Genomic DNA, 11,990 nt, shown 5'->3' with positions numbered 1-11,990 from the left:
GCCCCTCCCCTGCTCATGCTCTGTCTCTCTCTGTCTCTCAAAAATAAATAAATGTTAAAAAAATTTTTAAATATATATATTTATATTGCTGCATGCTGTCAGCTATACCCCTGTTTCTATATTTGCATTTGGTTCTGCAACACATTAAGATTTGAGTATTGACAATAGGTTGGTTCTAATCATGAAGAAAAGGAACAATATCTATAATAATGTGATTATGTAAATATGCATTGCTAAAGAAATGATATTCAATTATTTTAATGTTATAATGCATTTTAATATGTGTTCTTTTTTATAAATAATATATCATTTAAAATATCACCAAGTTTTTAAGTTCTCTTCTGTTATTTTTTTCTTCCTTTCTTCTGCCTCTCTTCTCTCGTGCTTTTGTTTTCCACAAACGTCACTGATTTAACATAGAGAATTACAAAGAAGAGTTGCTTTGATTCATATGGGGAGCGGGAGTGGGCTTCTGCTGCAGATTTGTTGGTCTGTTTATGCAGCAGGCCTCTCTTCAATGGGATGGCTGCACCTATGGGTTCTGAGTATGTGGTTCGTGGGGAGAGCAGAAGCAGGCCGAGTGAGCACTCCCACAGTTGCCAAAGTGATGAAAAGCCTCTACTCTGTGGATTGAATACTTCAGTACGTCTCACTCCTGGAGGGGCGGTTTTTCCTTCACCCCTCTTATCCCCGGTGAGAGTCTGAGATTCTTCCCATATTCTACTCTGCTTCCCTACCAGGCAACTCTTCCAGTCTATTCAGAAAGCATTTCCGGGGGCTCCAGCTGGTGGCAAAGCCTCTCAGTCCACCTGTTCTATATGCGAGCCTCGCGTCAACCACCCTGATAGACAACCCACAGCCCATCCCTGCTCTCTGTATCTGCTGACTCAGAGCCCGGACTCTCTGTCTACTCTGGTGAAATCACTTCCCACCTCTCCTGACAGCTGGCCCTCGTGTACTGCAGGCTGCACTTTGCGGTTTCCTGTGCCTGCGTTACTCACGAACAAGAACGTTAGATACCTTCTGTTTTCCGAATATTCAAAATGATGGCACTTAGGTTGGTCTCAGCATGTATATACATTTATTCTTATTCACATACCTTTACTGTCACATCAGTGAAATCTTGGGGTGAAAGGAAAAGGCTCAGGCCTACCATTTTGACCAAGAAGCCTTTCTGGAATCATCTTAATAGCTCAGAAATTACCTGCTCCTCCTTAATCTCCTTTGTTGTTTTTGCCTTTCCTCCGTCTTTTCCCAGCCTCTGAATATTGGAATACGCCTCCGCCCAATCCTTGGGCAGCGTCTCTCTCTTATCTATCTTCTCCCCTAGTGATCTCATCCGGACGTCTCATGCAAGGCTAAAAATACCACAATACGCTGAAATTTTTATCTTTAGCTCAATCCTCTCTCCGCAGCTTCATGCTCGTATTTCTAACTACCTGTTAGAAAAGAGCTTTTAAATTCTCCTCCCCTCCCTCTCTGCTCTATCTCTGGGGCTGATCTGATCTAGGAGCAAAGCCGAAAACCACTTCACAGCTTGGTATTGCCTCTTGTGTCAGGGTGGAGACCCAGAGCCCCTCCAGAATGAGTGCACACTTAGTGTCCTGGTACTGCTGAGTCAGAAACTCATTCTCGAGAGGGCAGATCTGGCCTGTTTTAAGAGTTTCCAACAGCCTCCCCCATTCCCATTACGACTGGCAGAAATTCACCAGTATTTTGAAGGTACCTGTTACCCATCCCTGATTTGCAGCACCGATGTGGGTGTTTCCTTTTTAACGTGGCCTGTGCGTCACTCTGTGGGGATCCCGGAGGAGGGCACTTGATGCTGTACTCAGTTCATGTCTTCAACCACAGCCCGCCTCCTCGTGGGGAGGGTTGGCCTATCCTTGCACGTTCAAATCTTTAACAGCACATGCATTTCAGGTCACCATTTTTGTATTTGTTTCAGGTTGATTTAAGTAGCACACTCACCAAGATACATGCACTTATGAACCTTTACTTTGGTATAGATGACCATAGAAACACGTAGTTTTCAGTACTGAGTCCTTATATATACAAAGGGTCAGAAGCTACACCGGTAACAAAGACTCACAGGCAAGAGTGTCGGATTAAAAAACAAAACGTCTTGGGGCGCCTGGGTGGCTCAGTCGGTTAAGCGTCCGACTTCAGCTCAGGTCACGACCTTGCGGTCTGCGAGTTCGAGCCCCGCGTCGGGCTCTGGGCTGATGGCTCAGAACCTGGAGCTTGCTTCCGATTCTGTGTCTCCCTCTCTCTCTGCCCCTCCCCCGTTCACGCTGTGTCTCTCTCTGTCTCAAAAATAAATAAATGTTAAAAAAAAATTTTTTTTAATTAAAAAAAACAAAAAAACGTCTTTGCCAGTGCATTTCTTATCATTATAAGTAACAAAAAATACGTGTCTAGATGGTTGCCTTGCCTTCTGAAAGAGCATGTCATCTCCAATATAAAACAAACTGCAGGTGAAGGAAAATAACTACACGACTTCTAAACCTTTATGTATCTTCCTTACAGAGTCCCTCTTAATTAAACACTAAGAGATTCACAAAGGATATTTTCCTTATAAGCTGCACCATTATACCTGTAATTACACAAGAAGCCATCATTACTCTTCTCTCAAACCACAGCCTCTGGAAAGTATACACCATATTTAGAATTGTGCCCATAAGAAGAGGAACCACCTGCTCTATCTAAGGTTGTGTCAGGGAGATGTTAACCACAAAAAACCCCAGACTTAGATATACACTGTCATTTTCTGGGTGTGCTCTTAACTATTTAGAGCTATGATTAAAATTAGAAGTGTTGGCATGACACTAATTTCTGACTTTCGTTTTTAGCAGTGTTGGCCCCGTGGTGGTTAGTATAAGGCTCCATCTTATTTCAGTTGATGCTTCACACAAGTAGGGACCCGACACGCGATTTAACGTCGACTCCATTTTTGCTACCTTGGTCTTTTTCACTCACTGGGATGCATTATATTTAAGGATCTTGAGAGAGTCCGTGAGTGTCGTGTATTCATTCATTTTACCTTTACTCATGTAAGTGACTTAAATCACCTTCCCAGGAGACTCTCAAGATCATCCTGTCCTGTATCACTCTGCTTGGGTTGCTTTGTTTATGGCAGCCTCAAAAAAGAATTACCCTGATTTCATTCCATTCCCTAAGGTCTCTTAGAAGTGACAGACAGTGAGGAATAAAAACAATGAAGAAGGAGAGAAACACTTACAGAGGAGAGACGTTGAGAGACCAAAGAACCACAAATAAATTCAGTTTCTAAGAAGGCAAAGAAAACCAGGAAATGCCTGAGGAGTCACAATTTTTAAGATTATTTTATTTTATTTTTATTTATTTTTTAGAGAAAGAGAGCGGGGGGGGGGGGAGAGAGAGAGAGAGAGAGAGAGAGAGAGAATCCCAAGCAGACCCCATGCTCAGCATGGAGCCCATTGCAGGACTCAGTCCCATGACACCGGGACCATGACCTGAGCTATAATCAAGAGTTGGACGCTGAACTTAGTGAGCCACCCAGGATCCCCAAGATAATTTTAAATAATAAGCCTCTAATACTATAAGGAAAACGTATTTACTCAGTTTCTATGGCTGACAAACCCAGTTTCCAATTATGAGATCAGTTTTGTAGAGCTTTATGAAAACATAATTTTTTTTAACATTTATTTATTTTTGAGACACAGAGAGACAGAGCATGAATGGGGGAGGGGCAGAGAGAGAGGGAGACACAGAATTAGAAGCAGGCTCCAGGCTCTGAGCCATCAGCTCAGAGCCTGACGCGGGGCCTGAACCCACGGACCGCGAGATCGTGACCTGAGCTGAAGTCGGATGCTTAACCGACTGAGCCACCCAGTCGCCCCTGAAAATATAATTTTTAATTTTAAAATACTTAAGACAATTTTGGAAGGAAGAATGCATCCATTCATCCAATGTTACAAAAATTTAGAGAAAATTCACTTTTTCTTTGGAAAGACCTCTAGCAGTAAAGTGTGAATTTATCTGGCGTTTGACCACAACTTATCATTACTGGGTAAATCATTGTATCTATAATACAACAACAAAATGAGTCCAAGGCACCACAGCTCTAAAGGAAAAACCATTGGGACATCTTGGTGGCTCAGTCAGTTAAGCAACCAACTTCAGCTCAGGTCATGATCTCGCGGTTTAGGAGTTCAAGCCCCGCATTGATCTCTGCTGGCTCTCTGCTGTTGGCACAGAGGCCGCTTCAGAGCCTCTGTCCCCATCTTTCTCTGCCCTTCCCCTGCTCGTTCTCTTAGTAAATAAACTTAAAAAAAATTTTTTTTTTAAATAATAAAAATAAATAAAGGAAAAAAACATTAATCCTTTGACACGAATCTTTTATACATAGACGCTGCACTTTAAAAATCTACACTTGGGGCACCTGGGTGGCTTAGTCAGGTAAGCATCTGACTTTGGCTCAGGTCATGATCTGATGAGTTTGAGCCCCGCATCAGGCTCTGTGCTGACAGCTCGGAGCCTGGAGCCTGCTTCAGATTCTGTCTCAGTCTCTCTCTGCCCCTCCCCACTCATGCTGTCTCTCTTGAAATGTAAATAAAAATAAAAAACAATTGAGGGGCGCCTGGGTGGCTTGGTCAGTTAGGCGTCCGACTTCGGCTCAGGTCATGATCTCAGGGTCCGTGAGTTCGAGCCCCGCGTCGGGCTCTGTACTGACAGCTCGGAGCCTGGAGCCTGTTTCGGATTCTGTGTCTCCCTCTCTCTCTGCCCCTCCCCTGTTCATGCTCTGTCTCTCTCTGTCTCAAAAATAAATAAACGTTAAAAAAAATTAAAAAAAAAAACAATTGAAAATCTACACTTATATTTTTCCGCTAAGATTGCCTTATTTCATAACTTGCCAGTTTTCCATTAACAATCAATTTGGAACATATTTTTACATTTCAAATACGAATATTTACATTATTTTAATGGCTGTATAACAAGCCATTATATTCATGTGACAGAGAAGTTATGGACTCAGGCACTGACTCAAATCCCAGCAATTGACTTAATCCCTCTTTCAATTGTCCTCATTTACAAAATGAGAATGATAGTAACACTTCATTCATAGGTTTTTGGAAGGATTCAATGGGTTAATAGGTAGACGAGGCTTAGGAAAGGCCTGATGCACAGTAAATGCTTCCAAGGGTTTTGCTTTAAAATTGCGTCTAATTTTTACCATTATAAGGGAGGCTGCCATGAACCATACGAAAACTGAATCATTGCTCGTATCTTTTTCCTATTTCCTAAGGATAAAGTAATAAAATTGAAAAAATTGGGTCAGACTCAGTAAACGTTTTTAGGAATCTTAACGTAGGTTGTAAAATTATCCTCCAAAAACGTTGCAGCAGTTTACAACCAAGAACAATGTGCGAAAGTAGCCATTTCTCACACTCTGGCTAACTTAGAGTGTCATCGAATTTTAATATTTAGCCTGTTTGATAAGGGAGAAAATTTGTCCCCTTGCATTACTTTGATTTTCTTAATTCCAGGGCTTTTATGGACTTTTTCAGATCTCTTTAAAATCTTTTCTTTGTCATTTTGTGAATTGTCAAATATGTTGCACAATTTCTTTCCTACTGACTGTCCTTTATCTGTTCAGTTCTAGTTTTTTGGAATTCCTCTTAGGATGTGTGTCCTAAGATGGCCCTTCAGATTCATTATCTTTACTCTTATTGTATTAATTTCAGACCATTTCTCTCTGAGATAGGATAAATGTCTTCATCGATTTTCTTTTTCTTTTTTAAAGTTTATTTATTTTTTATACTTTTTACATTAAGAAAAATTTTTTAATGTTTATTTTTTGAGAGAGAGAGAGAGAGACAGAGACAGAGTGCAAGTGGGGCAGGGGCAGAGAGCAAAGGAGACACAGAATCTGAAGCAGGCTCTAGGCTCTGAGCTGTCAGCACAGAGCCTGACCCAGGGCTTGAACCCATGAAGTACAAGATCATGACCTGAGCCAAAGTCAGACACTGAACGACTGACCCCCTAAAGTTTATTATTTTCAGAGAGACCGAGAGCAAGTGAGTTCGCAGGGCAAAGGGAAAGAGAGAAAAGGAGAGAGAACCCCAACCAGGCTCCACACTGTCAGTGCCGAGCCTAACACAGGGCTTGAACCTACAAACCATGAGATCATGACCTGGGCCGAAACCAAGAGTTGGACAGTTAACCAACTGAGTCGCCCATGTGCCCTGCTTAATTGATTTCTCAATTTATTACGTTACTTATTTAAAGGATCCAATCCACATTTTCCTGTTTCCATGGCGTTATTTTTATTCTTATTTAATTATTTTTAATAGGTAATATATTTACTTAAGTCAACATCCAAAGGTTATAAAAATCTATACAGCAGGCTTCTACTTCCAGGAAGATAGAGTAGATATGCTTTTCTTTGTGCCTCCCACTAAATACAACTAAAGCTCATGAACATCATGTATAAAACAAATATAGAGAGATTATAAGAGAGATGGCAGATTGGCTAAAAAAAAAAAAAAAAAAAAAAAAAAAAGACAGACCTGGGTGTCTGGGTGGCTCAGTGGGTTAAGTGTCCGACTTTGGCTCAGGTCATGATCTCATAGCTCATGAGTTCGAGCCCCATGTAGGGCTCTGGGCTGACAGCTCAGAGCCTGGAGCCTGCTTCAGATTCTGTGTCTCCCTCTCTCTCTCTGCCCCTCCCCTGCACTCTCTCTCTGTCTTTCTCTCTCTCAAAAGTAAATAAACATTAAAAAAATTTAAAAAAGGGGCGCCTGGGTGGCGCCGTCGGTTAAAGCGTCCGACTTCAGCCAGGTCACGATCTCGCGGTCCGTGAGTTCGAGCCCCGCGTCAGGCTCCGGGCTGATGGCTCGGAGCCTGGAGCCTGTTTCCGATTCTGTGTCTCCCTCTCTCTCTGCCCCTCCCCCGTTCATGCTCTGTCTCTCTCTGTCCCAAAAATAAATAAAAAACGTTGAAAAAAAAAATTAAAAAAAAAAAAATTAAAAAAAAAAAAAAGACAGACCCGAGATCTGACACATGGTGAGTTCCCTAGATTTTCCTTTTGCCTCAAATATCTCAAACATAGAGCTGAGAAAGCTGGCAAACCAGAAACACCAATGGACAGATACCTAAACAAAAAACAAAGAAAGCCATAAGTGAAGTATGTTCTCTTTAACCAAAGGACCAAGAAAAGGGCAGCCTAGCAAGACAGAAAATGTTTAAACAGCAATGGCTCTACTTTAGCCAACCATGGCAGGAAAACTGACCTCACCCCTACCCAGGCCAGCAAAGGCCAAGTGGGGACCTGAACTCCCACCCTCACCAGGTCATAACGAGATACTCAAACCCTACCCAAGTAGTGTCAGAAAAGTCTGAGTCCAACCCCACTGGATTCTGAATGTGTGTGGAGGAGGCGTTGAATGCAATTATGTTATAAACAGAGGAGGCTAAAGGGATGGAGAGGAAGCCAAAGCTTCCACTCTTCACTTGAGCTGGCCGAATGTTGGCGCCCGTGGTCTATGACAGCTTTGCGCACATGTAATACCTAGAGCAACCATAACAATACTATACAAACAGAGATGCTTAAGAACATTATAGATAAATCAAAACAAAATTTTAGGAACTTCAATTAGCCCATGGGAAGTCAGGAAAAAAGGAAACAGAGAAACAAACAAAAAGCAACAAATAAAATGGCAGACTGGGGGCGCCTGGGTGGCTCAGTTGGTTAAGCATCCGACTCTTACTTTCAGCTCAGGTCATGATCTCACAGTCATGAGATGGAGCCACGAGTCAGCTGCTTGAGACTCTCTCTCTCCCTCTCCCTCTGCCCCTCCCCTGCATGTGCGTGCTCTCTCTCCCTGTCTTTCTTTCTCAAAAAAAAAATGATAAACAAATAAAATAAAATAAAATAAAATAAAATAAAATAAAATAAAATAAAATAAAATGGCAGACCTGAGCCCTAACATGTTAATAATTACATTAAGTGTAATTATTGTGGAATTTTAAGTGTTTTGATGAGCTTCCAGTTCAGGATAGGAGAGGCCGCACATGTGTTTGCCTCACCACTTGGGGCCTCAGGGAACTGGAGATTTTGATACATTTCTGGAAGATAAAAAGTAGATGGAGCCATGCTGACGGAACACAGAACACAGGAAACAAAAGAACGATATAGTGGAGGTAGAAATCATTTTTCTTGGCTAAACCCTCGAGAAGCTACATAGAGACTATTTCCCTAGGTCTACCAACTAAAGTGTTATCAGCTGGCAAGAGGAGGACTCAAGGCCTTATGGATGGTGATTTGTCTACTGTCAGGGCCTGGGCCATATCAGTAAATTTTTTTTAAATTCTTTTTTAATGTTTATTTATTTCTGATAGAAAGAGAGAGAGAGAGAGAAACAGAGCATGAACAGGGGAGGGACACATAGAGAGGGAGACATGGAATCTGAAGCAGGATACAGGGTCTGAGCTGTCAGCACAGAGCCTGATGCGGGGCTCGAACTCGTGAACTGCAAGATCATGACCTGAACCGAAGTTGGACGCCCAACCTACTGTGCCACCCAGGAGCCCCCGTATCAGTAAATATTTTGACCCTCACACCTAATAACCAATCTCCTTTCTAGTCATTTCTTCTTCCTTCTTCCAACCCATCTATGAATCTTTTTTTTTTCATTCATTCGACCAATAGTCACTTAATAGCTACTAAATACTAGGCGCTGTTGTAGGTATTGGGGAAACATGAGTGAAGAAGACGGATGAGGCCTGGGATGTGGTGGATTTTTCATTCGAGCAGAGAACAAACAAAGACATGAAAATAAAGACTTAAACAAGCCAATTCCAAATAACAATGAGTGTTATGAGGCCAAGACATTGGACAAACTAGTGTATTTACTTCTACCTGCTCACCACAAATAAATTTATTAGCGACTTCACTGCAACCATACCAAGGGCTACCGATACTCTACTTACCCCAGGTGATGTGGTCCTTGTTGCTATCTGTGAGTGATCTGAGTTTAGAATCCCATCCTTAGAGTATGTGCTCCTGGGTCCCTGTGTTTTAAGTCAGGCTCCCTAGAAGCCAAGGCTGAGGTGAAGATTCCTGTGCTGGTGATTTACTGAGGGAGTATTCTCAGGGGAAATCCTCAGGGAGGGAGGGAAGCAGGATTGCGCAACAAAGGGGTTGGGCAAAGGGGTGGTTTCAGCTGAAGTGTGGCTCAGCTTGACCTCACTGGGCAGTCATGAGCGTGAATTTTACCACAGAGCTGGTCCTACCCAAAAGCAAAAGAGACTGAACTGTTGTGCCTGTGCTTTTGTCCCTTTGGCCGGGAGCCACCCCAGGGTAAGGGCAGGGAGAAGGAGGTTGCAGCAGGTAATCTTTCAGGCAACCCCATATGAGACAGCTCCTATCATTGGAGGACAGTCCCCATGAGAAGGGTGATGGGTAGCAGCTGGGGACTGGGTTTCTGGGCCTGGGAAACGAGATCTGAGTGGAGCTTTACAGCATCTGCTAAACCACTGTCCTCTTCAGCTCTGCCATTCTGGGTTAAAGGGGTCTACAGAATTCTGCTAGATGAAGACCTTTTCTAACTGCTTCTTAAACAGTCTTCCGTCATGAGTCATCAACCCAGATTCACCTGCTCCTGTCTTCCAAAAACATCCTCAAAGTTTCTAACTTGTAGATGATACCCTTCCCTAGTTTCCATTGCGAATACCATGTTTCCTGTTGCCGGATTTTTTTGACGGACTCAATCAAAATACAGAACAGGGAAAGGCATTAAAGGGTTAAATGGTATGCTGAAATCACTTCCTCGAATTCGAAGACTGACTTTACTGACTTCCCGAACTCTTCAATTTGGAAATATTCCTTATTATTGGGCTTATTTTTGTGGACACAATCCCCTTGTTAAAGAACCATGACCCGTTCGCCTTTTATGTCAAACACCTCCCTTACTAGCACTAGTAGATATGCATAAATCCTGGTAACTAAATCAATCCTTTTGGTTGGCCCGGGACCAACCTGAAGTTCAGGGGAAAGAACACACTCTCCAAATTCAACCTTAGCTGACTACCAAAGAAATGAGATGGAAACTCCCTGTTTCACCTTGTCTCTATGGGCCACGAACAGCACCCATTTAGCTCATCAGTTAAATCTTCTTCCCTGCAAGAAAGCTACTATTGATCCCTGGTCATAGGGGTTGCACATTTTCCCAGGCATTTGGAGTCCTCCAAGTGTCACAAATGCTGAGAACAGACAAGGAAAGAGGAAGGAGAAGGAGCAGGAGGACAATATTCTGTCGTCCTTACAATTTACAACCGTAGTGTGTCCCTGATTTCTATCACAGACGCAACCGGGGTTCTCAGCACTGAAGGAATCAAGTGTTTCCCACAGTTCTGATGAAGAATATTCCTGGAGGTCTATGCCTCCAACGCTCTGGAAATGAGAAAGGGAAAGTGTCCCAATTGAAGCTTGCTAACCCATAGCTCTTCCCATTGTCAAGGATTTCATATCTTTGCTCACCCTTGGAGAAGTTCTCAAAGCCGATTTGGCAATTTTTCACAAACACCACAAAAGGGCTTCTCAGCAAGGAAAATCTCAAGCTTGGAGCAAAACAATGTAATCTGTCAACTGGCACCAGTGAGTCTCATTCATTATGAATACTCTGCAGCAGAGACCAGTAGCAGCCATAGACCTGGGCAGGAGGGGGCCCTGACTTAGGCCCCACAATTACGAGTGCCTCACTCTGGTCCTTCTGCAGCGATGACCCTGTCTATGTGGTGAGAGGTCCATGGAGCCACTGAGACATGTCTACTAGGGCCTCTATGGCTCCTTGTAAACCATGTTCCAGGCATGGAACCCTAGAATTCTAGAATACCCTAGAATTTCAGCACTAGTAGGCCCTGTCCTGAGTCCCTCTATCACAGAGTGGACTGTTTTGGTATGCACGCCTCTCTGCTGGGGGGTTGGTCAAGGAGCACTGCAAAAACATCCATGGCAAAGGAAACAAAGGCCTTGAAACTGGGAACAAAATCCAGAGAGGAAAACTATCTTAAATATCTCTTGAGTTTTCCAGCAGCAGAAGGAAAATAAGAAGCGATATTTTAACAAACGATCACATAGGCAGTATTTGACTTGTTACACAGGTTGCATTATTTGCACACTTTAAACAGCACTATGAAAATCATTGTATATGTGCCTCTATTCTTGAGGTGAATTTAAAATAGCAGAAACAGGAGATTATTGAGGTGCCCAGTTTAAACAAACATAGAATGAGGTTATTCATTTCATGGCTGAAGGGCAAAGGAGAACCTTTGTTACCACATGGAGTTTGCTTTTTCCAGAAACTGCTCCCTTCATATACCCTGAAGGCAGGATAGACTAATTTTCAGGAAGCCAACAGTTTCCTGGAGGAAACTCAGTTCCTTGTGCTGAGATTCCAAGTTAGAGAATTTTTCAGAATGGATTGTGATGCTCTGACCAAGTTCTGCTAACAAGACTCACAAAGCTCCACAAAAACACTCACCAGAAGAAAGGGGAAGTGTGGGATGGTATTGGAGCCCAACATAGGGGTATGACATTTGGTAGGGGAGGCTGGTTCTAGAACAGCATGAGGGTGAAGTGAAAAGCACCCCTGGACCCACTAGTGGCCTGTGCGAAGGTCCCGACCCAGGGATGGATTTGGACTAGGGAAGACATCACTGCAACAGGGAACAGCATCAATTACAGCAGTACGACCGATGGGCTGATTCATCCAGTTCCCTCTCTCCTCTGGAACGCTAAGGCAGAGCTGGCCCCCTTGAACAATTGAGGAATGCAGGAGCAGAGAACTCGAGAGGAAGAATTGGTGGGGGCTTGATTTCGTAACTGGAAAAATAAGAAATGTGAACACATTTGTACCTCAGTGTGGAGAAAGAGGTCACTGAATACATATCCTATCACAGTCACAGGTTGATTCACGCCACAGTACAGAGAAAATGTAAGCTTTTTT

The sequence above is a fragment of the Neofelis nebulosa genome, chromosome 12, assembly GCF_028018385.1.
Source record: "Neofelis nebulosa isolate mNeoNeb1 chromosome 12, mNeoNeb1.pri, whole genome shotgun sequence".
Lineage (NCBI taxonomy): Eukaryota > Metazoa > Chordata > Mammalia > Carnivora > Felidae > Neofelis > Neofelis nebulosa.
This window is presented reverse-complemented; position numbering follows the sequence as displayed.